The sequence below is a fragment of the Chlorocebus sabaeus genome, chromosome 9 (assembly GCF_047675955.1).
Source record: "Chlorocebus sabaeus isolate Y175 chromosome 9, mChlSab1.0.hap1, whole genome shotgun sequence".
Lineage (NCBI taxonomy): Eukaryota > Metazoa > Chordata > Mammalia > Primates > Cercopithecidae > Chlorocebus > Chlorocebus sabaeus.
Genome location: NC_132912.1, coordinates 108604345 through 108632104, shown reverse-complemented (window position 1 = coordinate 108632104; position 27760 = coordinate 108604345). Strand labels below are relative to the sequence as shown.

At 37.4% G+C, this 27760-nt stretch overlaps 1 long non-coding RNA gene across 1 annotated transcript; it reads left to right on the top strand.

Annotated features, from left to right (window-relative positions):
• The first annotated feature begins 23563 nt into the window (after positions 1-23563).
• LOC119627864 (uncharacterized) lies at positions 23564-26017 on the top strand. The gene is made up of 3 exons (XR_005244078.2): positions 23564-23738; positions 24725-24871; positions 25911-26017. It is a non-coding gene; the product is annotated as an uncharacterized lncRNA (long non-coding RNA).
• Positions 26018-27760: the final 1743 nt, after the last annotated feature.

Here is a 27760-nt window from a genome sequence, read left to right as displayed (position 1 = left end):
TAACACCCATTCTTAACATCAACAATGATTAACATTTCGTATGCCATTACTTAGTAAAATGGAGAGTAGATTCATATTATTTTAGTATAACTAAATATTATCCCACTTAGGCAATTTATACTGAAATTGATGAGCCCAAAATTAATTTAGATTTTAGCCAGAAACCATCAAGGGGAAAGATGGACTCCTGGTTTATGTTTATGATGAAGAATAAATGATGCTTCAGTTTTTGTCCCCACTGACAAAGCTATTATGTGAGTTTTGCTTGTAAAAGCTTCTTTCTAGGTTATAACCACTAGTGGTCATTAGGAATTGTTAGTAAATGAACATGTGTTTGAAATTCATAAGTATATTTGTAACATCTAAGTTCATTCAGCAGTTTAACTCATGGGTGCCTCTGATAAAGCACGTTTCAGATAAAGAACAGTTTAACTTGAACAGTTAACTTGAGCTGTGGCTTTGCTTGTTCTTACTCTTGTGCCATTGCCTACATCCTTCACAGCCTGGGCCTTAACCCTTTCCCTCCCTTTTGACTTTCTCTGTCACCTTTGGTGGAACATTATGGCCTTCAATTAAAGTTCTAAAATAAAAGGGACATATTGATTATCTAAATTTTATTAGATTCTTTTGTATGTTGCCAGGTCCATGGACTCTGTGTAATTGCTTATAATAACATAGTGGCAAAAGGAAAATAAAAAACAAGTGTTGTATTTTCAGGACAAGCTTTTAGCTATCACTTGGTAACAACAGTTCAGAATATAAGTAACATTCAATGGTAAAGACATGGAAAAGAATGTGATGTATGTTTTTTGGTAACTAGCATCCCTCTAATCCTATCCAACCCTTCTCTACCACACAGACACACAGACACACACACACAAATAAACATCTTAGACTCATAAAGGATTGAGTCGCTTTTGTTATTGTCACTGATATTATAATTGTTAATATTTCACGTGGATTCCAGGGGCTCTACAAGAGATCCAACAAGGATTTAACACCTCTATGTAGTAAACACTAAGGAATAGCTTCTTTATTTCTCTTAATTGAGACAGGATAAAAGTACCATTGGTCAGAAAGATGAATGTAAGCTTTGTTTGGGTATTTTGCAAAAAACTGATTCTGAAAAGAGGAGATCCTTCCACTACACAAATCTTCCTGGACAAGATTTTATAATTTCTTTAAGGATAGAAGAAATGCAATTGTGGATAAACAAGCATAATGATAATACTTTTTCAGATCTTGCTCTAATGTAACCACAACAGAAAGACATTTAAGAGAGCACAAAGTTTTTAAGTCATTGTGCTGTTCTGTTTCCCACATTCCTGTTCTGCAACAGCAGTGCTCTTTGACTGTTCATCCTGCCACCCACACAGCAACGTATTCATGTGTAAAGGTTAAAGCTGCATAATTATGGTAGAAACACATAAAAGCTACACAATCTCACAGTCTGATATGTTCAGCACATAATATTGGAGAGAGTAAGGGACTATATATATATGTATATAAAATATATATACACATACATATATATATGCACACATATACATACACACACACACGCATTCATGCATATATATGTGCAAAAAGAGGAATAGACAGAGACAGACAGAAACAGACAGATAAAGAGGAATGGGGTGGGGGGATTTTTTCCATTTTGGATATAATTTTTTTCATACAGAAAAATTAAAGTTTGCAGTTCTGCATTAGAAAATGGCCACATGTTCCCAACTAGGCTAAAAGCAAATCTGTCTCTAGGTTTAGAAGAAATCTTTGCTTCCCAGACACCCAACTACTATTTCTCTAAGGAACAACTCACGATAATACCTGTGATAGTTTTTTTTTTTTTTTTTGAGACGGAGTCTGGCTCTGTCGCCCGGGCTGGAGTGCAGTGGCCGGATCTCAGCTCACTGCAAGCTCCGCCTCCCGGGTTCACGCCATTCTCCTGCCTCAGCCTCCTGAGTAGCTGGGACTACAGGCGCCCGCCACCTCGCCCGGCTATTTTTTTGTATTTTTTTAGTAGAGACGGGGTTTCACCGTGTTAGCCAGGATGGTCTCGATCTCCTGACCTCGTGATCCGCCCGTCTCGGCCTCCCAAAGTGCTGGGATTACAGGCTTGAGCCACCGCGCCCGGCCACCTGTGATAGTTTTAACTTACCAATGTGTGCATACTGATTCTAGCAAAGATCCAAGTGGTCTAGTTAAGGATTTCTTTTTAGAAAAGGCACTCATTTAGGCACATAGTAGTCACAGAGTACATGCTGGTTGAATGAAATAACTTTTATCTGGGAAATTATGTTACAGATGTATAGTTGCATTAGTTTGAACTAAAATATATTTCTGGGGAGAATTCCTGAAAAGTCATTAAACCTTATAAAAGACTTTGCTGCCAATGAATTGGGAATTAGTTCTGGAAGATGTAATCTGACGGAAAAGGAACATAGATTGGTAAAAGAGGGAAAATAACTTTAGAGTAGAAATTTTAATGGCGGTGATTGCCTTCCTTAGAAACAAACAATAAATTAGTGCCTTGAGTGTAACTTACATACTGTAACAAAAAGAAGACCCTGATGAGATGTTCAGTACTTAAATTATACATCCTTACGTTAGATTCTTTTTGCTTTTTAATGCAAGAGGCCTTTAATGACAAAATTTCAGATAATTCCTACAAGCATGATCCCAGCAGCACCATTGTATTTCATGGAATAGCATAATTCACTTGACAGAAACTGAATAATAATTTTCAACACGTTGACATGACATTTATTGATTTCTTATAACTGGTCCAAGTTGAGAGAGAAAGGAAGGAGAATAACCTATAACCCCAAGGCATTTAATGCTGGAACTGCAAGTGATCTTTTGATTTATTTAATATAAAATGCCTATATTATGAATGACATGAAAAAAACCCTCAATGATTGCCTAATTTTGTAAGTGAGGAAATGAATGCTCACGAAATAATCAGACTTGTCTCTTCTGGCTTTTCTTTCAGAGCTTCTTTGCCATGCTCATTCATGAACTAGAAAATCGCAGGCAAAGTTAATAGCATCCACAGGTCCTAGTGTTTATCAGCGTTACTGCTCATTCTTGCCTAACTGCTAGTCAGTTTTCTTCCTAACTTAAGCCACATAAATTTATGGGATTCCATCTCCTGGTAGAAGTAATGTTCTTCCTCTAAAACCTGGAAGTGTAGGGTTACTTATAGACAGAGACATCCTGGGCTTAGGAAGAGTTTTTGATGATTGGTTCATTTATAAAGCAGTGACAACTGGCTTGAGTTTACAGATCTAAATGAAGACAGGATAATGCTGATGAAGATAATGATGATGGCTGTAACAGCTCACATATGTTCCTGTCACTGTGCTAGGCACTCAGTCGTTACAACTCTATCAGCACTCTCCATTTATAGTGAAAAACCAAGATGTAGAGAGAGAGATTAAGGATGTGCATGGCAGAATCCAGATCTAAATCTGGGTCTCACTGACTCAAAGCACAGAGCCTTAACCACTATAAAATATTGCCACCCACATGGAGAAATCATAGAAATAATCCTCATCTCAAATCCAGCAGGATCACTGGAAATTTCCCCAGAAATCCTCTTCCTGATGCTCTTTCTCCAGAGGAGTTAGAGATGTTCTTATTTATTAATACAGTTTTCTTGAAAGCCACACAGGGTGGTATGTTATTGGTCTTATTTATTGGCTGAGGAACTAGAAAGATAAAAACATAATAAGGTCAGTGACGAAGTCTACCATTGAATCACCCAAATCCCTATTCACTTTCCTAATGTAGGTATCTCACTAAATAATTATTTATACCACATTTAAAATATGTGCACATAAAAATATACTTTACTGTTTAAATTTGATTTTAGTTCTAAATTCTTCCATTCCAAAAGTTATTATCAATAAATTGCCATGCAGTTGCTTTTCTTAACCATGCTGATGAGTAACGTGTGGCTACAGAGAAAATGAAAGTATAAAATCACTCAGACAGTGTGAGTATGGAGCCATGATGGTGGAAATAAAATATTCAATTCTTATTTATAAACGTGGAAGTATTACAAAACCCTCTGGACTTTCAACCTGATCCAGTTATAATGAAAATCCAGTAAGTTCCTAGAGACTTGGAATTCTTCATCTTGTTTTAGAAATCTTCTGGATTAACTTTGCCAGTCTATTTTTTTTTCCTTGGCATTATTGCTTAAATATAAGACTCTATTGGTCTGAAGTTGGGGCAGAGGGAGAAAGCATGGGGTCATCATCCCTTACTAACCCCACCTGGATGAACTCCCAGCAGCACAAAATCCTAGGTTCTGTTCAGCAAGAAACTCTGACATTCAATGGAACTAAAAAACAAGTATTTTTTTAAAATATTAACTTCTATGGCTACTCAAAAATGTAAATGTTTCTGTCCTACAGGGATGGGGTTAGGATAATTCTGAGGTTTGAAGATATTCACTTTTGACTTTTTAATTTTATTGGTATACTTAGTATTGTTGAACACATAACCACAATAAAGCATTTAAAAAATGCAAAATTACTGGGAAAACCAAATCGATAAATAATAGTAGAAGATATGTATTTGACATTTATTTTGTATAATTCACTTGTCTATGCACTGTACATGGATTATCTCATTTAATCTTTGCAACAACTTCAGGAGACAATAGTTTTAGTGTTCTCATTTTATAGATCAGAAAACTAAGAATTAGCAAGGTTTAAATGATTCATCCCATATCATCCAACAGATAAATTGCAATTAAGCCATAATTTCATATTGCATGCTTCCAAAATGAATGCTACCACTATCTTATCTTGTGTAGCTATTTCATGGGAAGCGATCAAGCCTTTATTTAAAAGAGATTCCTCAGATTTTCACTGAAGAAAGAAATATAGGCTATTCTAGTCTCCAAAAAAATAATAATTCAACTAGAAGAAATCAAACATAAAGAAATTCCAGTCCTAATGTAATATTTTGAAGAAAGTTAAAATGCAGAAATAGAGGCTGTATGTGTAATAGCCACCTCAGCCTTAACTGTCCTGCTTTTACTTCCTGACTCTAATTTTGTCTCAGGTTCATGTTTCACACATACGGAAACCACCAGTTATTCCCAGAAACATGTAATAAACAGTTAGGAAAAGTTATGATTTCTTCTTCCCTTAAAGTATATGCCCCTTTGGACAAAACTACCATTAATTTCCCTACTGTTCTTCTTTTGCTGAATTTCAAGATTGTACGAGATTTTGTGACTTGCTTCCAGAACAACTGAAATTGGAAAATGTTAAAATAAGTGTACATTTTCAACTTGATCATTTTTCTTTACTTTGCTTCCTTCTCTGTATAAGAAACAGTTTTTTACCTCAAATCTTTTCTTCACCTCAAAGATTTTCAGAAAGGTGTGGAGTTAAGAGAAAGTTTTATTTTGCCAGTCTACGCTAGTCTAAACAGAGACAAAGTATAGTACTTTCACTTTCATTACAGACACTGCCTCTTTAAGGCAAAACTAATGAATTTGACAGATCTTGCTCACTCCACTACATCTATGAGGGGTTGCTTAGCAACCACAGGACATTGGAGAGAGGGCAATGTTAGAGCAGGTTGCAGAAAGAAGGAACTATCATTAACTCTGCAGATGTTAGATACGATCCATCCGCTATCTCCCTTTCTTTCATGTTACCTATCGGTCATTTCAAATGGCAGGTCCTACTGCTACCTAGAACTCGAGATTTACAATTTCATCCTTTACCTTCCAAGCCAATGATCTGACCCAACCAAAGATCCTGTGAAAAGCATTTTTCACAGAGTGGAGGGAGCATTACAGTTAAAAGTAACAATGACCTCTTTGAATCTTATGTCTGATCTTTCTCACATTTTTCAAGTGAGAAAAAAATTAACCAAAAAGCAAAATGTTTTCAATGGTTTCATTGGCTAATTTTGGTTTTGCATATTTCACTTTGCTATAGGATATTGGACCTATTCTCTTGCTCATAAGATGGACTTGACCTTATTAGAAACTGATTTATATGAGGTTTTTTAGTCCACTTATGTGAGCTCCTGATTCCCTTGAGAGCTTGCTGCTACAGAGTTCTTTCATTATTGGTTTATACGTTTAATCCTCTATGTACATAAATAATTCTTATTAACCTTTATTTGACTGATATATCTTACTAATTTCAAAAAACTGTACTTTTTAGTCCTGGAAATAGATATTCAAATTTAAAAACAATTCTAAGATCATAAAATATGGGAGATCAAATTTACTTCCTGGGATAAAGAGTGACAAATGAGGGCAAATATTTTATTCTGCATTTACTATGTGCCAGGCTCAGAGAGAATTCCTTTAACAAAATATGCATTTATTTCTCATGGCAACCCTATAACATAAGTACTATTATTATTAGTCATTTTAAGAAAAAGGAAACCAAGGTTTACTATCTTGTTCAAGATCGTAGTAATGTTAGTCCTGAAAGCAGTGATTGAACCTAAGTCTACCTACACCCAGAAGCCAAACTGGGAACCCAAACACTATTCTATCTCTCTAAATGTTAGAGGCTCCACAACTGATTCTTCAAAAATAATAACAAAAGAGACAGAAAGAAAGAAAGGAGGAAGGGGGAGAAAGGAAGAAAAGAAGCAGCAAAAAATGTTATCACCTTGTATTAGGATTTTAACAAACAAGAAAATGGTTAAAAAAAAAATGCCCTCACCTTTCAATAGGGGTCAGAGAAAAATATCAGATCACTTCTACATGATGAAATCCAGGAAATATAAATATTAAAACACAAATCAGAGATGTTTATGGTATGGTGAAAGCATTCATGTTTTTTAATCCAACAGATCTGAATTCAAATCCAATTTCTATTCCTGGTTCTGCAGTTAACCTCTAAACGTCTCTTAACCTCTCTAGACTTCAGATTCACAATCTATAAAATAATTATAGCAATACTAAGTTTGTTATGAGAAAGTGAGATTATGTACCAAAATTGCCTTATTCATTTCCCGTAAGTAAAAGGCACTCAACAAATATTGGTTAATATTTTTAGAAAAATGAAATATATGTGGGTAAATAAGGAACTACAAAAATAAATGAGAAGAGTAAATAATCTCTGATGTTATTATGAGAAATCCCACAAGACTGTCCATTATTGATTTTCATGGTTTCCTAATTATTTACACCTATTTAATTGTTCTAGAAGTGATACCTATTCTTTAAATGCAAAATTCATCTATACACACTGTAACACCCATTCTTTATTTTTTTTTTTCCTATACTTTAAGTTCTAGGGTCCATATGCACAATGTGCAGATTTGTTACATAGGTATACATGTGCCATGTTGGTTTGCTGCACCCATCAACTCATCATTTACATTAGGTATTTCTCCTAATGCTATCCCTCCTCCAGCCCCCCACCCCCTGACAGGCCCTGGTGTGTGATATTCCCCTCCCGCATGTGTCCAAGTGTTCTCATTGTTCAATTCCCACCTATGAGTGAGAACATGTGGTGTAACACCCCTTCTTAATGACATACTTTCTGTATGCAACATGCTGTGCTATATTTTGTGTTCAAATCAGGTGCAAGAATCACACAGTCTCTTTCATCAAGGGTTATAAAAGGAGAAGGAAGGCACACACACAAATAAATACAACAAGGCAAACAAACAAAACTGCTTAGCAGAGTTTGGAGAGAAAGTTTTCACTTCTGGCTGGGATGTCAGAAAACAGTTCCTAAATGAGAGAAAATATAAACAAGGTTTCCTCAGTAGGCATTTGTAGTTTGGTGATGGATTTTTCTTTTTTTCATGTAGCAACCACTTATCCCATCGGCTACAACAGATTCTTATGATCTCCCTTTCATGTGAGGAATTCCCTGTCTAGAGCTCACTCTCAGCTCTTGTGATTTGGTGCTGCTAATTCTATCCAGTGATACTTGAGCACCCAGCAAGATTTGGGCCAGTCAACAGAGTCCATGGCCCTGGTCACAATGTTTGGTTCAGTGGTGAAAACATAATCCGTAACAAGTCAATCAGCCTAGTTCTATCTTTGACCCAACAGGAAAGCTTCTTTTCTCTTCTACAGGATTAAGTGCCTTTCCATGGTATGGCTGTGTTTCTATACCTAAGCTCTATTCTCACATTACTATTGTTGGTATCATTTAAACATTGAACTCAGCTATACTCAAAGCTGAACCTCCACCTCTGGACTTGCCTGTGTATTTTAATTATCTAAGTCCACATATATTTTGTCCTACCTGTTGATTTTGTTTTACTTTTTGCGGGAAATGAAACACAGTTTATATCCCCAACTGATAAAACTTTGAAGTACAACTAAAATTTCAGCAGGTGGAGAGGGTGGAAAAGGGCATACAAATAGGAAAAACACAGGTGAGGCATAGGCTGGAGAACCTATTCAGGGAGAGGGAGCCCAATGTCCAGTCACCCTCCTGCTGTCCTCTTGCCTATACCCACTAATCCATGTCCCCTTTTACTGGTGTCACTGAGCTAAATGAAACCCATTGCTTTGCAGTTTAGGGTCTGGGACTCTTTGACCATCTCTGGAACACCAGCATCAAGCTTTTCATGTGTTTTCTATCCTTTCCTGTGTAGCCATCTGGACTCCAGTGAAGAAGAGAATACATTTAGTGTCACCACATAAAGAAGCAGCTGTAGCCCTATCAAACAACCTCATAAAGTTAATTAGATGGGATGAGTTCTTTTTGTTCACGTTTATCTACTAAACCTGAAAAGAATGTTGGAGAGACTTGCTTGGCAGAGTTCATCACCCACCCCACAACTCCCACAGATGGGAGGAATGACACATATAGCTGGAAAATGCACTCAAATTCTTCTCTTTTCTTATCGAGATATCTCCTCTTGCATACTTTTCTGGAGAGTTTAGTGAGTAGATAAAGGAATGTGTAGCAGTTAATTAGAAAAGTGACCCACATTTCTTTCTCCCAAATGTCAGCTCACTGCCTTCCATTCTGTTTCATAGGATCAGTGTTAAGGCCTAGAGAGAGTGGCATGTTCAACATCTGGCCATTAATGGGATGGCTGTATCCTCTCTTTTCTGACCCATTCATTAAAAGCTTGGCTCAGACCTCACCTGCTCCATATTGCCTTCCCAGAACACTCCAGCCACAACCTGCAGCTATGGGACCCAGACTCTGCTGTGGAATCACACTAAGGTGGCAGGGGAGGCAGTGAAGTGTCAAAAGTCATTTGTGACTAATTTATATTTTCACAGTTTAGGTCAAATTCAAGCTTAGCCCTATAGAAACAATATTCTCGCTCTTTTAGATACTGTCAGAAAATTCTCTCATTTCTACATTATGTATCTCAAATCCTACACAGCCCTTACCTCTACCATTCATCCTCCCAAGTCCCAGCTTTCATTTGAACTGCAAGAAATCCCTGTGATTTTGCTTCTACTATTGGTCTGATGCCTACCCTGGACTGTAAACCACACATTTATTTACCTCTCAAATACTTCCCAAATGTATATGAGATCATTCCGTGTCATGGCCCATAATCCTCCAATAACTTGCCTATACATTGAGACCAAAACCCTTGTCCACCAGTTTCTATGGGATCTGGCCCCTGGCCTTCTCATTATGCTAATTTCCCTCACTCTGTCTTTGATAACTCCACATCAAACCAACTGACCTCCTCGTTCGTCCTTGAAAACATCAAGTACATTCCAGTCTTGGGAACTTTGCACTCACCATTCCTTTGACAGGAATGCTTATCCCCCAGATAGTAACATAGCCTTTCTCCTTCACTAAACCCAGGACTCTGCTCATAGACAAACTCCTCAGAATTATTTCCTGATGGTGCAATTTAAAATGATACCTGCTCCACTCATTATACCTTTACCATCAGAGCAGGCATTATCGTTTGATATCCTCAGACCATATATCTCTTCACCTGTCTCCCAACCAGATTATAACCTCCATGATGGCAAAGACTTTGTAATAATTACTACACATAACAGTATCTTGAACAATGATTAAAGAAAGTAAGTACTCGGTACTTATTATTAAACCAAATGAATAGCTTATATTATGTCTTCTCTATTTCAAAGCCAGTGATGTGTTTAGCGTGTAAAGGATAATTATGATGTGTTTCCTGTACAAAACTGTGGTACCTGGTTATGCCACCGTTTACTTATACTAACAACACCAAAGCTTAGAATAACACTTGGAACATAGTCAACACTATATAAGTATATGCAGAGTATTTTAATATATAATACGAATTTAATTCTCACAACTCTGTCAGATAGGCACTATAATTGTCCACATGTTAAATATATGGAAACTGAAGCACATATAGTTCAAAGATCTTGACTAAGGTCATGCAGTTAGTATATAGCAGAACTAGGATTTGAACCCAAGTAGGGGGGCTCCAGATTCTGTCATCTTAACTAGCTGGCTGCATACTATGGTATTACTAAATTGTTTGAAATTATATTATGTAAGATAGTGATTTTATCAATGGTACTTAATCAGGTATGATTTTTATTTTATTACTCTTTATACCATCTTTCATCTACTCAATGAAGATAATATACACAGTGAAGATTTGTTGATTGATTGTTTAAAATGTGTATGCCCTGGAGGGACTAGATCTCAACCCTTTTTTTTTTTTTTTTAATGGAGTCTTGCTCTGTCGCCCAGGCTGGAGTGCAGTGGCACGATCGGTCCGCTGCAACCTCCATCTCCCGGGTTCAAGCAGTTCTCCTGCCTCAGCCTCCCGAGTAGCTAGGACTACAGGCGTGTGCCACCACACCCAGTTAATTTTTGTATTTTCAGCAGAGACGGGTTTCACCATGTTGACCAGGATGGTCTCGATCCCTTGACCTCGTTATCCACTTGCCTTGGCCTCCCAAAGTGCTGGGATTACTGGCATGAGCCACTGCGCCCATCCAGCCTACATGTTTATTGACTCGTAGTTGAGAATAAAAATTTTAAAAACCAGAACTCTTGGCATAAACACCTAGTTGTGAGGGAACAACAAGGAATATGTGAACAGAGAAGGGAAGAGAGAATACTTATATCTAACTTGGTCTTCCTTATAATTCTGTTAATGGAGTTACTGTTTTTTCTTTTTTGTTCTTTGGAGTAAACACAAAATGAAGGAACTTCTCTTTTAAGATATGTGTATCTAAAGAAACAGTTTCTGAAACAGAACATACTAGGGCCAATTCAAATTTGTACGTTAACACCTTTTCATGCTTCTGTGAACCAGGAGTATGCCTCTATGCACGGGCTTTCTTAACTAAATGAATTGTCCTGTGACAGCACCATGTCAGGCATTAACATTGCATATATTTTTCAAAATCTATTTTACGAAGGAGTAATTTTCCATAAAAAAATATTTGCAATAACAAATGTTCAAAATCATGAGGGTTCTTCCATGGTGAGATAATCTAAAATGGTAACATCAATTGAATCAGTCATTTATACTAATGGTATTCATACTGCATTCTTTGGCCTTTTCCTATTCAGCATATGCTATTTTATTTGAAAGCAGTCACAATGACATTTATTGGACAATTCAAAGGTCTTTTACAGCTAAATTTAGCCCTTTCTCCTATTTAAATAGAAAGGATAAAAATGTTTCTTCCTGGGAGCTACTTAAAACATTCCCCTAGATTAACTTGCCTTCCTTCTTCTGAAAGAAGATGTTATATTCTGTTTAGGAGGTCTTAAGTCAGAGATCTAGAGATTTAAACTAATCCTGATTTGAAAATTTTAGCTGTGACCCCAGAAATCTTTCAAAATGTCTCGCCTTGATATTTGAAATAGATATCCGAGATAAGAACTGAATCCATCAGCGAGGATTTCCTAACTTGCCCTTAGCATCCTTCTGATTGGCAAAAGTGATGCTCCCCCCACTCCAGCTTTCCTGTCTGTCTTTATTTTTTACCCTGTTAATATCTCAAGTCCTTAGCACTTTTCCTTCTTTCTTCCTTCCCCTCATTTTCTACCGTTTTAAATAGAAGGAACTTTATGAGTGTTAACTTGACTCAGTTTCTTCTGACTTAATAGAGCTAGGCAATAACACAATACACAAAATTATCCCCCTGAGAATGCTAAATATCAAGACTAAATTTAAAATGTAAAAAATGTCATCTGGACAGCTAAATGCAATAGGAAGATTGTATATGTGCGTGTGTGATTGTGTGCGCGCACACACACACACACTTTCTGCCTTTATGGATGAGTAAATTCTAGTCATGTTGTACAATTTAGGTAAGCAATGCTCTCTTTAAACACCTAGGGTCTTCTCTAAATGATGGCACCACAAATGTTTGATTGAGTCAATTTAGTGAGAAAATCAGTCAAAGCAGATATTTGGCACCACGCAGACAAAATGATGAGCTGATTAACTCAGTTTTCCCACTTAACTCGTGGTTGTTGGGTATCACGTAGGCTTGGTCCCATAGCAACAAGCTAAAAGTATAGCCTTTCTGATATTTACTAAGTAGTTATTTTAGTGTTAATCCCTTGAAATTCTGTACATTATCACAATAGTATTAAACTATTTTCCAGTGAAACCTTTATTCCACATCATTGATTTACAGACTACTACAGATGAAATGTGCAAAAATATTTAGTTATAACCTAAAAATTCATAGGCTCCCTTGATATATACCAAGGAGGATTACTGTGTTCCTGTTCTCAGCTCTATCAGGCTAGGAGCTCCATTTACCTGACAACATATTGAAACAGTTATCTACCTTCCCTGCCTCATATTTTTCACTTCCCATTTATTCCTTAACCAAATGAAGTTTTGCATCATCGTCTCTCCAAGGCTGCTCTCTCAAAAGTTAGCAGTAATCTTGGCATTGTCCGAAGCAGTGACTTTTTCTCAGCCTTTATCTAGTTTCAAGTCTATGTAACTTGACTCAAGTGCCTCCTTTTTGAAACGTTGTACTTTGGCTTTTATGGAACAATTCTCTTCTCTTTTTCTAGTGCTTTGGCCTGTCTCTCTCAGTATCTTTCACTGGCTCCTTTACCTTAAGCTGCTCCTTAAGAGTTAGTAGCAACAGAAACACAAAAATAGCATTTTATCATTTCTGTGTGAAATCTAAAAAAGTCAAACTTAGAAAATTGAAAGGAGAATAGTGACTGACTGAGGCTATGGGGTGGGGGAAATGGGAAGATATTGGTCAAAAGGGTATAAAATTTCAGCTATAAGATGAATAAATCCTAGAAGATCTAATGTACAGTAATGATAACTATAGCTAACAATAGCATATTGTACACAGAAAATGTGTAAGTAAATTGTAAGTGTCCTCACCATACATACACACATACACACACGTACACGCTGACATAGTTTGTGTATTTGCCCCTGCCCAAATCTCATGTTGAATTGCAATCCCTAGTATTGGGGGAGGGGCCTGTGGGAGGTGACTGGATCATGGACCTGGAGTGTGGATTTCTCACAGACAGTTTAGCACCACCCTCTTGATGCTGTCCTCAGTGGCTTCTCTCGAGATGTGGCTGTTTAAAACTGTGTAGCACCTCCCTCCCTCTCTTGTTCTTGCTCCCACTGTGTGAGAAGTCTGCTCCCCCTTCACTTTCCACTGTGATTGGAGGCTTCCTGAGGCCTTCCCCAAAGCAGATACTGGCACTGTGCTTCCTGTGCAGCCTGCAGAACCATGAGCTAATGAAACTCCTTTTCTTAAAAATTACCAAGCCTCATTATTTCTTTATAACAATATAAGAATGGCCTAATTCATACACACACACACACACACACACACACACAAAGGTAACTTATGTGAGGTGGTGGGTATGTGACAGCTTGATAGTAGGAATCATCACACAAGGTCTGCTTATCCAAAGACTGCATTGTATGCCTTAAATATACACAACTTTGATTTATCAGTTATAGCTCAATAAAACTGAATAAAAAGGAGTAGGTGACAAAAGTGAAAACTTACTGTTTTTTGACCTCTTCCCTCTTCCCACACACAATTTTTGTTCATGGCTAATCTCAGTCATTTATAGATGTAAAATCTATATAGGTAGCCTGTCAAATAGAATGTGCCTAGCATAGATCTCCCTCTAGACTGGATTTAAAAATTTGAACTGCCTGCCCAACATTGATACCTGTATATCCTATGGACACTTAACACTCAACACACTCCATACCAAATTTTTTATCTTTTCCTCCAGATTTCATCACCCACCTCTAAAGAGTAAATGGATATTAATATACTCTCTATTAATTACACTCTGAAGATTTAACACATACAAGTTCTTCCCATGTTCAAAGGATTTTACATATAATGCCATTATCCTTATAACTACCCTTTAAGATAAATACTACCATTAAGATTGCTTTTAATGAAATACAGAACAGTTGAATAATTGTCTAAATTCATACAACTAGATAGTAGCAGACCTTGGCTTTGAACTCAATCTGGCTAAATGTGTGTTCTTAAAATATATACTAAACTAGAGAAAGGAGGGAAAAGCAGAAAAAAAGGAACAGAAAGGGCACTTCTTAAGCAAAAAGTTGACAGAAATATACTATTCATTGCTTTCTTCACTTTATTGCAACCTAATTCAAACTGTATTTAGTAAAACCTGTGTTGACATATACACTAGGAGTGATTTAGTTTTGAGGGATATGTCTTGCAAACATTTGGTTTATTGTTGAACCATCCCTTTGATATAGATGCCTATATATGTATATATGTGTGTGTATATATATAGAGAGAGATATGTAGATACTTTCCTCATTATTTTTAATCTTGTTCTTAAATAGTAACAGATCTTCGGGGTGAACGATGTTAGCAATCATCTAGGATTTCTTTATTTTATAAAGGGATCTAGGGAGTTTAAGTGATTTGTCCATAGTCACAGAGCAAGTTAGTGACTGAGTCAAGAATAGAATCCAGATCTTGAACCATTTCATATTGTGTTTATTCCAATACTGATTATATATACATATATATGTGTCTGTGTTTCATAACATATGGTACATAAGAATAATAGTATCTTCTGTGTTTAAAGTACTAATTCACAATTTGAATCTTATGTTAACTTTGTAGTGTAGAGTTCTGTCCCTTCTTAGTTAGCCAATAGATTGATTTGATTACAGATCTGATTGGCCATCTGTTACGTGCAGAGACTTGTTTTATTCACATCCCAAGCAGTTTTTTAGCAGGCTTCTTGCTCCTGAAGAGCCTGTAGAGGATTAGAGAAGCTCAGCGTGAATTCTTCTAAAAGCTGGGCCTGAACTGCCCCTGGCTGTGTCCAGGAAATAGGACCTGGTTGAAGAGAATAGAGTTAAGTATCAAGGGAGACAGTGTGTGCAGCACAGCTGAAAAATGAGGGTAGGAGAAGATAGAGTTCAAGTTGGCAGCTCTACCTTTTTCCTGCCTGAATCACTCCCAGGTGGTAAAGAAACAAAGAATGGGCCCTGTCGTGCCTGAAGAAAGACAACCACACATCAGCAGCATCTAGCTGATCCGCCACTATTCTGGCTAAGGCGTCCATTCCTCAGAATCAATCACGGGACCAGCCAACAGGCTGCATCTCCTGTAATAGGAGATAATGACCCTCTCTGCAAGAGTTTATACCCTTGACTTATGCAGATTATAAATGAAGCAATAACCATTATCACTTGACTTTTAAAATTTTTTAATTTTTAATTTTTATGGATACATAGTACGTGTGTATATATATATACACATATATATTTGGGGTATATGAGATATTTTGATACAGGCATATGATATGTAATAATCATATCAAGGTAAATGGAACATCAGTCACCTCAAGCATCTATCATTCTCTGTGACTTAAAAAAATATTATACATTGGGAGCTGAATGTGGTAGCTCATGCTTATAATTCCAGCTACTTGGGAAGCTGAGGCGGGATGATTGCTTGAGCCAGGAGTTTGAGACCAGACTGAGCAAAATATCAGAATCCTCTCTCTAAAAAAATGGTGGTATACACCTACTAGAGAGGTTGAAGCAGGAGGATCACTTGAACTCAGGAGTTCCAGGCTGCAGTGAGCTAGGATCATACCATTGCACTCCAGCCAGGACAATAGAGAAAGACCCCATTTTCATTAAAATAAATGAAGTTTACATTGCTTTATCATGGACTGGGTTTGCAATATACAGAGCCCCTTCATGAATCTCCTTTGATTTGATTCCTACGGAAGCCAAAGGGTTGCAGCAGGGCAAGGGTTATTACTCCACTTACACTTAAGGAAATTGGGTAAGCTCTACACTAACGATCAGAAAACCAGAGATGATTCTGGCTTCACCACCAACTAACTTTACAAGTCACTTTAGTTCTTCAGAATCAGTTCCTCTTTTTCTGTGTACCTTTCAGTCCTAACATTCTGAATCTAGGATTCTCAAGTTAATGGTATAGTAATGATATTCTTATCAATTCCCTCTGTTCTTATTGAGAGGGAGAAATAAAGCAAATGCCTAATAATTTTTATAATTATTTGACTTTCCTTTGATCTTTAAGTTATTGCCAAAGAAACATACTCAGAAAAAAACTGAGTAGTTTGTTCCTTTCCCAAGAAGAAGTCAGGCGGACAGACTGAGTATTTGTTCCTCCACTACTCTTAATACTAGGGACAGATTTGTGGACAAATCCTCAGGCATTAAAGAAAAGAGTTGTATTTTAAAACTAGTATAGCTTCAACAGCATTCTTTGCTTCTCATATCTGATTTTGGTGCTACATCTATTTGGGCAGATTAGAGGTGACCTTAGCTAGTTCTGCTCTAGGTCTTGTCCATATGCAAATATTATATTTATTTAATAACCGTGACACAAATACAACTTTCCTTCTTTTTTCATTTACAATCATAGCAAAACCATGAATGTTAGTGCCGTCTCCTCTAGCTGCCTAATTATGCAACTAGTTAAGGCAGCAAAATCGAATTGTTGGACATTTAAATTATTTTCAAGATTTCGAGAAGTGTTATCATAAGCAATCCTGAAATAATACATCGTTTTATGCCTGTAGCATATATACCTTTGGTGATACAAATTTCCCTTAAGTAAATTCCTACAAGTGGAATTAATGGGCCAAAGCCTATGATTGTTGTTACTGTTTTTTTTTTAATATATTAAGAAATTACTTTATAAAAGTACTATAACAATTCAAAAGTTTGGATTCCCACTAAGTCAACACACTTGACCATCAGCAAAATTAAAAATCTCCTCTAGTTCCTGGAAACCTCAAAAACAGGGAACACAATTTTATTTTCATGTCCTAATGAAGAGCTAGAATTAGGTCTATCATGTTTCACTTAATAGTTCTAAATGGAGGCTTATTCACTAACAGTGGGATGTGGTTGATTGACTCAACACTTGACTCAACACCATGAGTTCAGCATTATAAAACATCAGAATTAGAGAGTGTTGCTTTAATGCATCATAGATATGGTGTTTTCTTAGGTTCTGCACAAGTATACCCTGAGATAAAGACTTAGGTACAATTTGAGAGTAGATCCCAGGAAACTCAAGTAAATGGAGTGGGAAAAGTCTGACAGGTAACAGAGGGAGCCAATAAAAGGTGCACTAATGAGTGAGTCATGCCTTGGGAACCATTAGTTGCCTTTTAAAATGTTCTACATAATTACCTGTCACAGAAGTTGGGAAAGCTGAGTATTTTTCTATCAACTTTAATCAGGTTGTCCTGGGTGTGTCACATTCCAGTATTTTCAGGATGTTCTGCTCTCCTGGCATTGGAGAAATTTGTCAGACAGGGAAACAAAAATACAACCCTCTGTGGTGAGAGGCTGTTAGGGTGTTTAGGATGTGTCCACTGAAGCTTAAGTGAATTCAGAGGTGGACAAGTGAATATGTAGCATCTGCTGCACCTGGGAATGAGGACCTCTTGCTAATAGTGTTTAATCCAAAGGAAGCATGAAACGAAGAACTCAGGACTTTCCTCTAGGAATTTGCCAAGCCTACAGCAAGCTCTGGCCATTATACTATGATCGAAAGTATAAGAGCTATTATTATATTATAGATTTGGTATAAATGTGAATATATCAATTGGTCAGAAGACTTTGGAATAGGAGAATCTGGTAAACTGAATTTTCAAGTTAAACAAAAAAAATTTAAAAGTTAAATATCTGGTTTTAATACTTGATAAAAATAGTTTTCCACAGTCAGAGTTGTTTTACCTGTGTTTTTAAGTCAAATTTTTCATTTTGAAATAATTACAGATTCATATGTAATCATAAAAATGTAGAAAGAGCCTATGTATCTTTTACCCAGTTTCCCCTAGTAATAACTTTTGCAAAACTATCATAGAGTATCAAAACCAGAATATCAAGAGTAATACAGTCAAGGCACAGCATTTCTATCACCACAAATATCCTTCCTGTTGCCCCTTTATAGCAACACCCACTTCACACTACCCTCTCCTCCTCCTTAACCCAGGGCAGGTTTACAAGGTTGACAAGGTTCTACAGCAATACCACTATCTAATTCGAGCATATTTTCATCACCCCAGAAAGAAATATCATACCCGTTAGCAGTCACTCTTCTTTCCTCCCTTTCCCCAGCATGTGGCAATCACTTTCTGTTTTGTTTCTATGGATTTGCCTATTACAAGGGACATACAATGTGTGCTCATTTGTATCTGGCTTCTTCATTTAGCATAATATCTTCACCCAGGTGGTAGTATGTGTCAGAATTTAGTTCCTTTATATAGCTGCATAATATTTCGTTGTACAGATATACCACATTTAGTGTGTCCATTCATTCGTTGGTGGATATTTAGGTTGTTTTGGCTGTTACGAAAAATGCTGCTGTGAACATTTGTGCACACGTTTTTGTGTGAATGTTTTATTTTCTTTTCTTGTTTGTTTTATCTGTTTTAAAAAGGACAGTTCAATACATGTGAGTAAATAGTTTGATGTTTAGGACCTGAGAAATTATTGAGATTATCTTTCTGAGAATCAATTGTTTTAGTACACAGACCAGGTATGAAAAACTATATGGAAGTTTGAGTTGAACATTAGTTAAGTGTAGGATATACCCTTAGGTTTTATAATTTCTTTAACAAATCTTTATTTATTGATATTTGTTAATGTTTTTAATAAGCAAAGTGTACAGATGTAAGAGAATATACACACGAAGTCATACTTTTTATGTTGCAGTTCTTTGAGATTTTTACCTGACTAATAACACACGGAAATGCTTGGAACTTGAACTGCTCTCTGAGCAAGAATCTAAAGATGAATTACAAAAGTTAGTAGAAATAATTTTAAAGAAATAGAGATTTTGGTTAAAGTAAAGCTAAACTAAAAATATTCAACATACTATTACAAAATAAAGATAATTCTGCCAGGCGCGGTGGCTCACGCCTGTAATGCCAACACTTTGGGAGGCCGAGGTGGGCGGATCACAAGGTCAGGAGATCGAGACCATCCTGGTTAACACAGTGAAACCCCGTCTCTATTAAAAATACAAAAAATTAGCCGGGCGTGGTGGCGGGCGCCTGTAGTCCCAGCTACTCGGGAGGAGAATGGCGTGAACCCGGCAGGCGGAGCTTGCAGTGAGCCGAGATCGCGCCACTGCACTCTAGCCTAGGCGACAGAGTGAGACTCTGTCTTAAATAAATAAATAAATAAATAAATAAAAATAAAGATAATTCTGTTTAACATAAGTGAGATTGGTCTGAAAACAGCGAGAGAAAAATCATAATCACAAGAAAAAAGTTGGCTGTGTCTCTCCAAGCTCCACTGGGACAGAGAGAATTAGGTCAGCGATATTTGAGTATTATACTGCCATTTGAAAGGCTATCCCTGCTGTGGAGATGGACATATCAGGCTGTTTTTGTCTCACACCATTAAGCCTAAAATCGTCTAATTCACTCTCCTTATTCTAATTCCATACTAATCAAGCAACCTTCTGATTATAATTTGGTTTCCCGCACTGGTCTGCCTACAGGGTGAAAATGTGCTGGCCATTCTAGTGCGAGTATTCCAGGCCACAGGGTGACTGCATTTCTCACTGTAAGTTAATGAATCATCATCCTGATCTACATTATTCTTGTGAGACATAGTGCTTGTCTTGTGATGATGTGATCTGGTTTGTATGCCCAGAAGACTGAGGTCCACAGATATCTTTTCACCACAGACGCTTCTCAGTGGGGCTTCTCAAGGTATCCCCATTGAGCCCCAGGTCCCAAACTCCAACATCACCCTTCACTGACCATTTCCTATTCAAACATGTGTTTACTGTTGGTCATGACCATTAGGCTGAAAACGCCCACAGGTAAAACTTTTACTGTAAAAATGCAAAAGGTCTTTGTCTCTCATTACCATCTACTTCAGTACTTCTTTACTGATGAGACAGGAAAAAAAGAGGAGATTTTTAAAAAATTATTTCCGGACATCATTTCTGAAATCATTCGACAACTTCATACAAACTCAGTTCCCAACCTTCCTGAGAAGAGGAAAGGTCAGAGAGGGAGAGGACAAGAGACTATGTGGCAGCTCAGGGGAGTATGTGAGATCAGAGACCCTGGAATCTCGCTGCTTGGATTTTGATTCTGGCCTCACCACATGTGATCTTTACCAAGATACACGAGGTTTTCTATGCTGTAGTCTCCACATCTGCATTAATAAAATGGAGCACTGATAGCATCTGGCTTATAGAGTTGTTATGAGCATTAAATTCAATAAAAAGTTTTAGTTAAATGAACATAGTGAGTCTTCGCACTTTTTTTTTTTAACTTATTGTACCTACCAAATATGTTAAACTGTTGGCTTAACCTACCAAGGTTTGACCTACCAGTTTTATAGGCCTTGAGTACCCATCTGCAACATTACTTTTCCAGGTAGCTGTTGTAAAGCAGTGTTAACTTTGTGCCTCTGTTAAACTCACATTAGAAGCCTCTTTGATTCATTCTCTGGGATTTCAGCTAAAGCAAGGTTACGATGCAGAGGCAGAGGATTTATCTCTGTGCAGTGCTGTTGGACTGTACTCTCAGGTCTGCCAAGGGGAGCTTTCTAACTTGGTCTTTATCTGAAACCCTAGTCTACGCTCCCAGATTCAGTGGAAGAATCAAAATGACAAGTAACAGCTGAATTTATTGACCTCTAAGTTTCCTTCCAACTCTGGCCTCTAGGAGCCATGTCTGTTAACATCCATGCAATTTCTTTTCCTGCTTACCGGTCAGTGGTCTCAGATCAAGCTGAATCCATGTGCGAACCAGTGGGGATTCTTCCAGAGAATAAGAAACCTGATGGCCTGCTATTGCTCTGGGTTATGATGTAGGTTCTCACAATTTTGGAACACAAAGACCTAAGGTTTGAATTAGTGTTATGTAAGCATTTTATTTTCCTGTAGGCAAAAAAAAACTCGTGGTAATTTTTATCTTAATCTGTTGACGGTTGTTGCTACTGTCCTGCAGTGTAGACAACACCAGAAGTGGGCATGTTTAAAAAACAATAATTTCCATAGCATTTTCTGGACTTATTTGCATTACAATTTGGCAGCAACAATTATTCTATAGGTCTTAAACACAATAGATAGCCTACTTGGGCATTTTCCAAGTGATAGTGAAATGACTAAAAACAGAAATTTTCTGTCTTCCCACATTCCTATACCTTGCTTATTGTCAGTGGAGTTGCTCCAGGTATAATCTCAAGTATTAAAATTGGAAGAATGTCAGTTTCACTAGATGTTTGCCAGATTCAATGTGATGTAAAGTATTTTAAAACCTGCAGTGATGACTCTTTGCGTAATGCACTATTCTGTCTCAACAGAAGGAAACAATTACCTTTTAGTGTTAGGTAGATAATTGTCTTTTTATGTTAACATGATTCAGACTTATGCACCTACCTTTTCAATTCAGAATATTATTTTGTGTAGCAAAAGTGAACATCTTCAGGATTTCTTAATATACAGGCAGCACTGGAAACTTCACTTTAAAAATATATGCAACATATGCTAGAAATATTGTGATAGAGATATTTACTCTTACTACTCAGTTTACAGAAAAGCAATATATTTGCTTCCCAAGTGCCTAGTTCTTACACTCAATGAACTTAAATCATTCTGTAACATTCACAGGAAATGAAAATTTATTTTTGGAAAAGCAGTAGATTAAAAGTAAAAAGAAGATGAGCCAGAAGGTGTTATCTCTTCATCCTGAGCATCTGTGTATCCAATGTCTTCCAAACTTCTGCCAAGTTCTTCTCAAATTTTGGGCCTTCCAGGTTGTCTTTCCTGCGTAAATGGAAATAATCTTGAGAATAAAATGTCTCAGCAATTCGATTTCTATATTAAGAGCATAGTTTGTGTTTTTAAATCAGTGACTTCCGCAAACAGCACTGGAATACACCTGTGGTCCCCAAACTTCGTTCCAAATAGCAGCTTGTAAGTCTACCGTTAAAATAGAATCATTTTGTTAACCATTTTCTGTTTCCCATCAAAAACACAGGTCACTAGAGAGACAAAACCCTGCTATTAACATCTTGGTGACTTTATTAGTTTACTTAGCAACATTTATTGAGTATACATTATGTTCCAATCATTGAGCTGGGGGAGAGTTGGCATTCCCAGTGAGTATGTGATGCCTCTACCTAAAAACATCCTGTTTATTTTGCCCATGTAGAAGAAGGATCCATATGCAAAGCTTCTATGCAGAAATGTACTCTGGTGTATGGCAGAGCAGGCCTTATTTAAATCCACTTCATGAACTGTTTTAACAACTGGCAGTTCCACAGTCTTACCTCCTTGTCTCCCTTGGTTCATTTATAAATAATTTGCATGCTGCTTCAGTTCTGTGTTTGAGGAGTAAACTGAAATCTATTTACCAAAATGATTAATATCCATTCCTACTCAGTGGTATATATAAAAAACTTATTTTTTGCAAATAACTCATTTACTTGAAAAATCGAGTATATTAAAAAGGGTGAAAAGATCTGTTTTTGTTATCTGTGTTCCATGGATCTTTGAAGTAAAAGTAGAAAGGCTCTTGGGGATCCTCAATTCACCCCCCTTATACTACTCATGAGGGATGAAGGGACTGGGAGCTGACACCCCCAAGATCTCTTTCTATATCCTCAGACAGTTCCTTTGAGATGTGAAAATATTTTCTCCCTAGATTGTTCAATCCCTGATTTTAGCAAAGAAGAAAACAAACAAACAAAAAACAAGGATGTCAAATGATAACAGAATGCCCTTTTTCCTTGGGTGTAGTTCGTTAGAAAAGATGCATAGCCCAAAATATCATAAATTTAGAGTGTAAAAATGACTAACATTTACACTGTTAATTATTTGTTTTGTGTGTCTACTTTGTGGACTGACTAGGCTAGTTCCTCTTTTTCTTCAGTGATAGGGAATTCCACAAGTACAATTCTGATATTCTTTAAGTTTTTTCCTACCTTAAGTGGTGCATTTAGCCCTTGTACTAATGAAAAAAAATAATAATGTTCTTGGGATCTGGGTCCTGCCTGTTCTACCGCTGACTTGCTGTGTGATCCTAGGTACATTGTTTGTCCTCTCTGGGCCTCAGTTTTCTCTTTAGTATAAACAGTGACAGGCAATGGCCAATGACTTCTACAATCCATTTCATCTTAGACAGTCCAGGATTGGGATACCCTGACACCAAGACCCTTCCTTGGTTGTCTGGCACAGTGCTGCCATGTATCATCTCAGGAACTTTCATTTATTTCCCTTTGTGTCCAAACACCAGAAAGACTTTCTGAGTTGCTTGGTAAGGTCAACTCTCTGGATAAAGGAGTTTAACCTGTTTTTTTGCCCCCAGGTATACCACTGTCAATTCATTTTTAAAAATAAAATTTTGATGTTATTTTTATCCTGCTTTAAAACATTTTTTTTTTTTTTTTTTTTTGAGATGGAGTCTCTGTCACCCAGTCTGGAGTGCAGTGGCACGATCTTGGCTCACTGCAAGCTCTGCCTCCCGGGTTCACACCATTCTCCTGCTTCAGCCTTCCAAGTGGCTGGGATTACAGGTGCCCGCCACTATGCCTGGCTACTTTTTTGTATTTTTCTTTTTTTTTTTTTTTTTTTTTGGTAGAGGCAGGGTTTCACCGTGTTAGCCAGGATGGTCTTGATCTCCTGACCTCGTGATCCACCCACCTCAGCCTCCCAAAGTTCTGGGATTACAGGTGTGAGCCACTGCACCTGGCCCTTTAAAACATTTTTGAGAACTCCTTAACAAGGCCCCTAAGCCCACAGAATGTCATTCTTGAGTACCTTTCTCTACTCAGTTCTCACCACTTCCTCCTTTCCTTTGATACTCCAGGCATAATTAAATGTTCTCAACTCCCATATCAACACTAACATGCTGCCTTCTGCCTTATCCCAGCAAACCTCTTGTCCTCTGTGATTGTCCTGACTCCTACTGATGATCCACATTACAGCTTCAGTGTTGCTTCGGGGACATATTTCCTGAATACCTAACACTGCAGAGACAGGTCCAGGTGCTCATTGTAGGTGCCCCCACAGCTCCCTGGATCACTTTCTAATATTTTTTACCCATTATTTCAAATATCACTTGTATTTTTCCACTTCCATTTTATTTGCCGTTGCATGCTGTAGTTCTAATTATAGGGCAGGATGTAGAACAGGCACTCAGTAAATATTTGCAGCATAAATGAATGAAGAAAAGAACAAATGGAATTAGAAACTTACAATGCTTAAGAGTTCAAAATTTATCTCTCTCTATCTCCCAACTAGCCAAGGTGTTCTTCAGCCTTCCCTAGGCTAAACTTTGTCCACTCGATCAATAGCAGGTTGTCAACAAAGACAAGAACACCATCTTCAGAATGACCCAGATCATCTTCTTGGGTAGCCCTTTTTGGACATCTCTATGAAATTCTGCAGGTATTGTACCATTCTCCTGCTTCAATACCCTGATTGTCTCCCTATTTCCAATTATTTCTATTCACAATTTTTCCTCTGGCTGGTATGAAATATCTTCCATGATCACAACCCATGCAGCCTATTTAATATCCTTTTCCTTTTCCTCCCCAGTTGGTACTATATACTCCAAATATTGGGACATCTCACTGTCACATCCCCAAGTTCATCTTCAGCATGGTTTTTCTACTTGAGATGTTCCCATTTCCTTCCAGAAATCCTAACCCTACTTACTCTTCAAGGAGCATTGTGAGCTTCTGTTACATCATTTGAATTGTGCAGCTTACCGGACTCACCAGTTGGCATTGAGGGAACCTCTACATCTGGCGGGGAGTGGGGGGGTCTCAATGTACCTTTGTCCAAGTTCAATCCAGAGAAAGGTTTTGTGGTACTCAGGTTAGGTTTTTAAAAATGTAATTTTTGGCCAAAGTTCAAAAAACAAGAGGGCATGCACTAAAATAAGAATTTATTGGGCATCTCTTGTAAAATATCAGGAGAGCTGGCAATAGCAGGTTGCCAGAGGCTCAACTTTCATAGAGCAACATTTGATGCTGAGTTGTACCCTTCCCCTTAAATGGGCCATGACCTATCGAGTTGCCATCATCTCACCTAACCCAAGTATGTTACTTGCTAGGCCCCACATGCATTTGAGTTTGAAGACCCTGTTTTCCCTTTCCCAGTTTGGAAAAGGCATAAGACAATTAAGCAGTGCTCACTATGCACACATAAATTTATCTTTTGACTGATTTTTTTCTCTTAACATTATTCAGGTAACATGAGTACTGAAAGAATTCATTGTCTCCATCTTCCTTGTACAGAATGTTCACAGATTCTTGGTGGCCACTGAGATAACAGGGAGGTACAGACAGAGAGTGATTTCAAAGGCTTCAAGCTATTGCTTAACAACATACACTCCTTTAAAAATACAGAAATTCATAAAAATGCCAACTGTTGGAAATTCAGTTTTCTTTTATAAATCATTCTCTCTCTATTTTTTTGGCAGCTGAAAGCTGACACACATAATTATTTCCTGTAAGATACTGGAGAAAAAAAAGCCCAGGAGATATTGTCAAGGCTGTTTCTGGGGTGGGATCGGGGAATAGGAGATGAGTAAGTAATGAAGACTTTCCTGCATAATAGCAAAATTGTTATTCATACTGTATGACAATTATTAGTTATTAGTTACTTACATTTTCTCAAAACACAATACCATTCTAATTCATCTGTGCCCAATTTAGAGAGTAGCTCTAACTTCTTCCATAATATTATTGCTGTAATTTTTTGTGAATACCTCCTAGACCATTCAGTGGACAGCAAACAGTGGCTAGCTCAGGAGACACTGACAAGGACAGAGAAGCTACAAAAGATTTATACTTGAAAGCAAGATTTAGTTTATTCTAGAGGTGCCCAGAATCAGGAAAATAGATAGAAATTGAGAAGTTGGAGATTTAGACTTAATGTATTAAAGCATTTTAAACTACAGCAAGTTATCTGAAAATAGTCTAGGCTTTCTTGAGAGTTGATGAGTTACCTGTCAAAAGAGATGTTCTAGAAGACATTGGGGCAGGGGGGTGGGACAGAGATGGATGAGGAGAAATTACATTTTTATTTTTATTTTTTTAAGACAGAGTCTTGCTCTGTCACTCAGACTGGAGTTCAATGATGCGATCTCGGCTCACTGCAACCTCTGCCTCCTGGGTTCAAGTGATACTCCTGCCTCAGCCTCCCAAGTAGGTGCGATTACAGGCACCCGCCACTACGCCCAGCTAATTTTTGTGTTTTTAATAGAGACGAAGTTTCACCATGTTGGTCAGGCTGGTCTCAAACTCCCAACCTCAGGTGATCTGCCCGCCTCAGCCTCCCAAAGTGCTGGGACTACAGGTGTGAGGCATGGTGTGTGGCCGATGAGAAATTACTTAATGGGGACAGTGTACTTTTTTTCTGGTTATGGATACCCTGAAAGTCTGACTTCACTGCTAGGCAATCTATACATGTAACAAAATTGTACTTGTACACCACAGATTTATAGAAAACAAAATACATAAATCTATTTTTAAGAAAAGAATACATTGAATTGCCATCTGTAGGTAGTAGGTACTGAAACACCTTCTATAGGTTGGTTCATAACTTCCCAGGTCACAGGTCACTTCTAGCCTAGCTACAGAAGGTAATTTTATGCCTCTCAAACTCTAAAAAGAAATCCGTTCATATTTATTAAAATTTTAATGATGGTTTATACTAGTTGTTAGAGTTATGAGTCCTTTTAAATTTCTTCTTTAGAAACTTCTGAATATTCTAAAAATGAGCACACATAATTTCTCAAACAGAAAAAATAACAAGTTTCAAAGAGAAAGTATTTCCTTTGGGTTGCCTAAGGAAGCCAGCACTGCTACTTGAACTTAGACTATCAAAAATACAACTTTGAATCTTTGCAATAGCTAGGTATTGCATAAGAATAGCTGCGCTATAATGCAGCTTCAAAACCTCTAATTTAAAGACCACCTTCTCCATAAAGTGTGCCCTGGTTATCTCAAGAGGGCAGGATCTCTTCCTACAGAATTCCTTATAGCTAGCATCTATTTAACTACTTACGGCCTGAAATTAATTGTTATCCTCTCTTGTGTGCTTATTCTGCTTACCCAACTAGGCTGTAAACCTTGAGAAAGTAAAGTGTCCCATGGCAGCAATTAGCAGAGTATTTAGGGGACTTGTAGATATATAATTTAAATGCCTCCAGAGTATCCATTTTCAAACAAAGATAACCAGGTCTCTCTGGCAGGTTTACTTTTGTTCTTCTTTATAATATCATAGATTTCATTCCATTACAAAAAATAACTAAAATAAATACGTTGA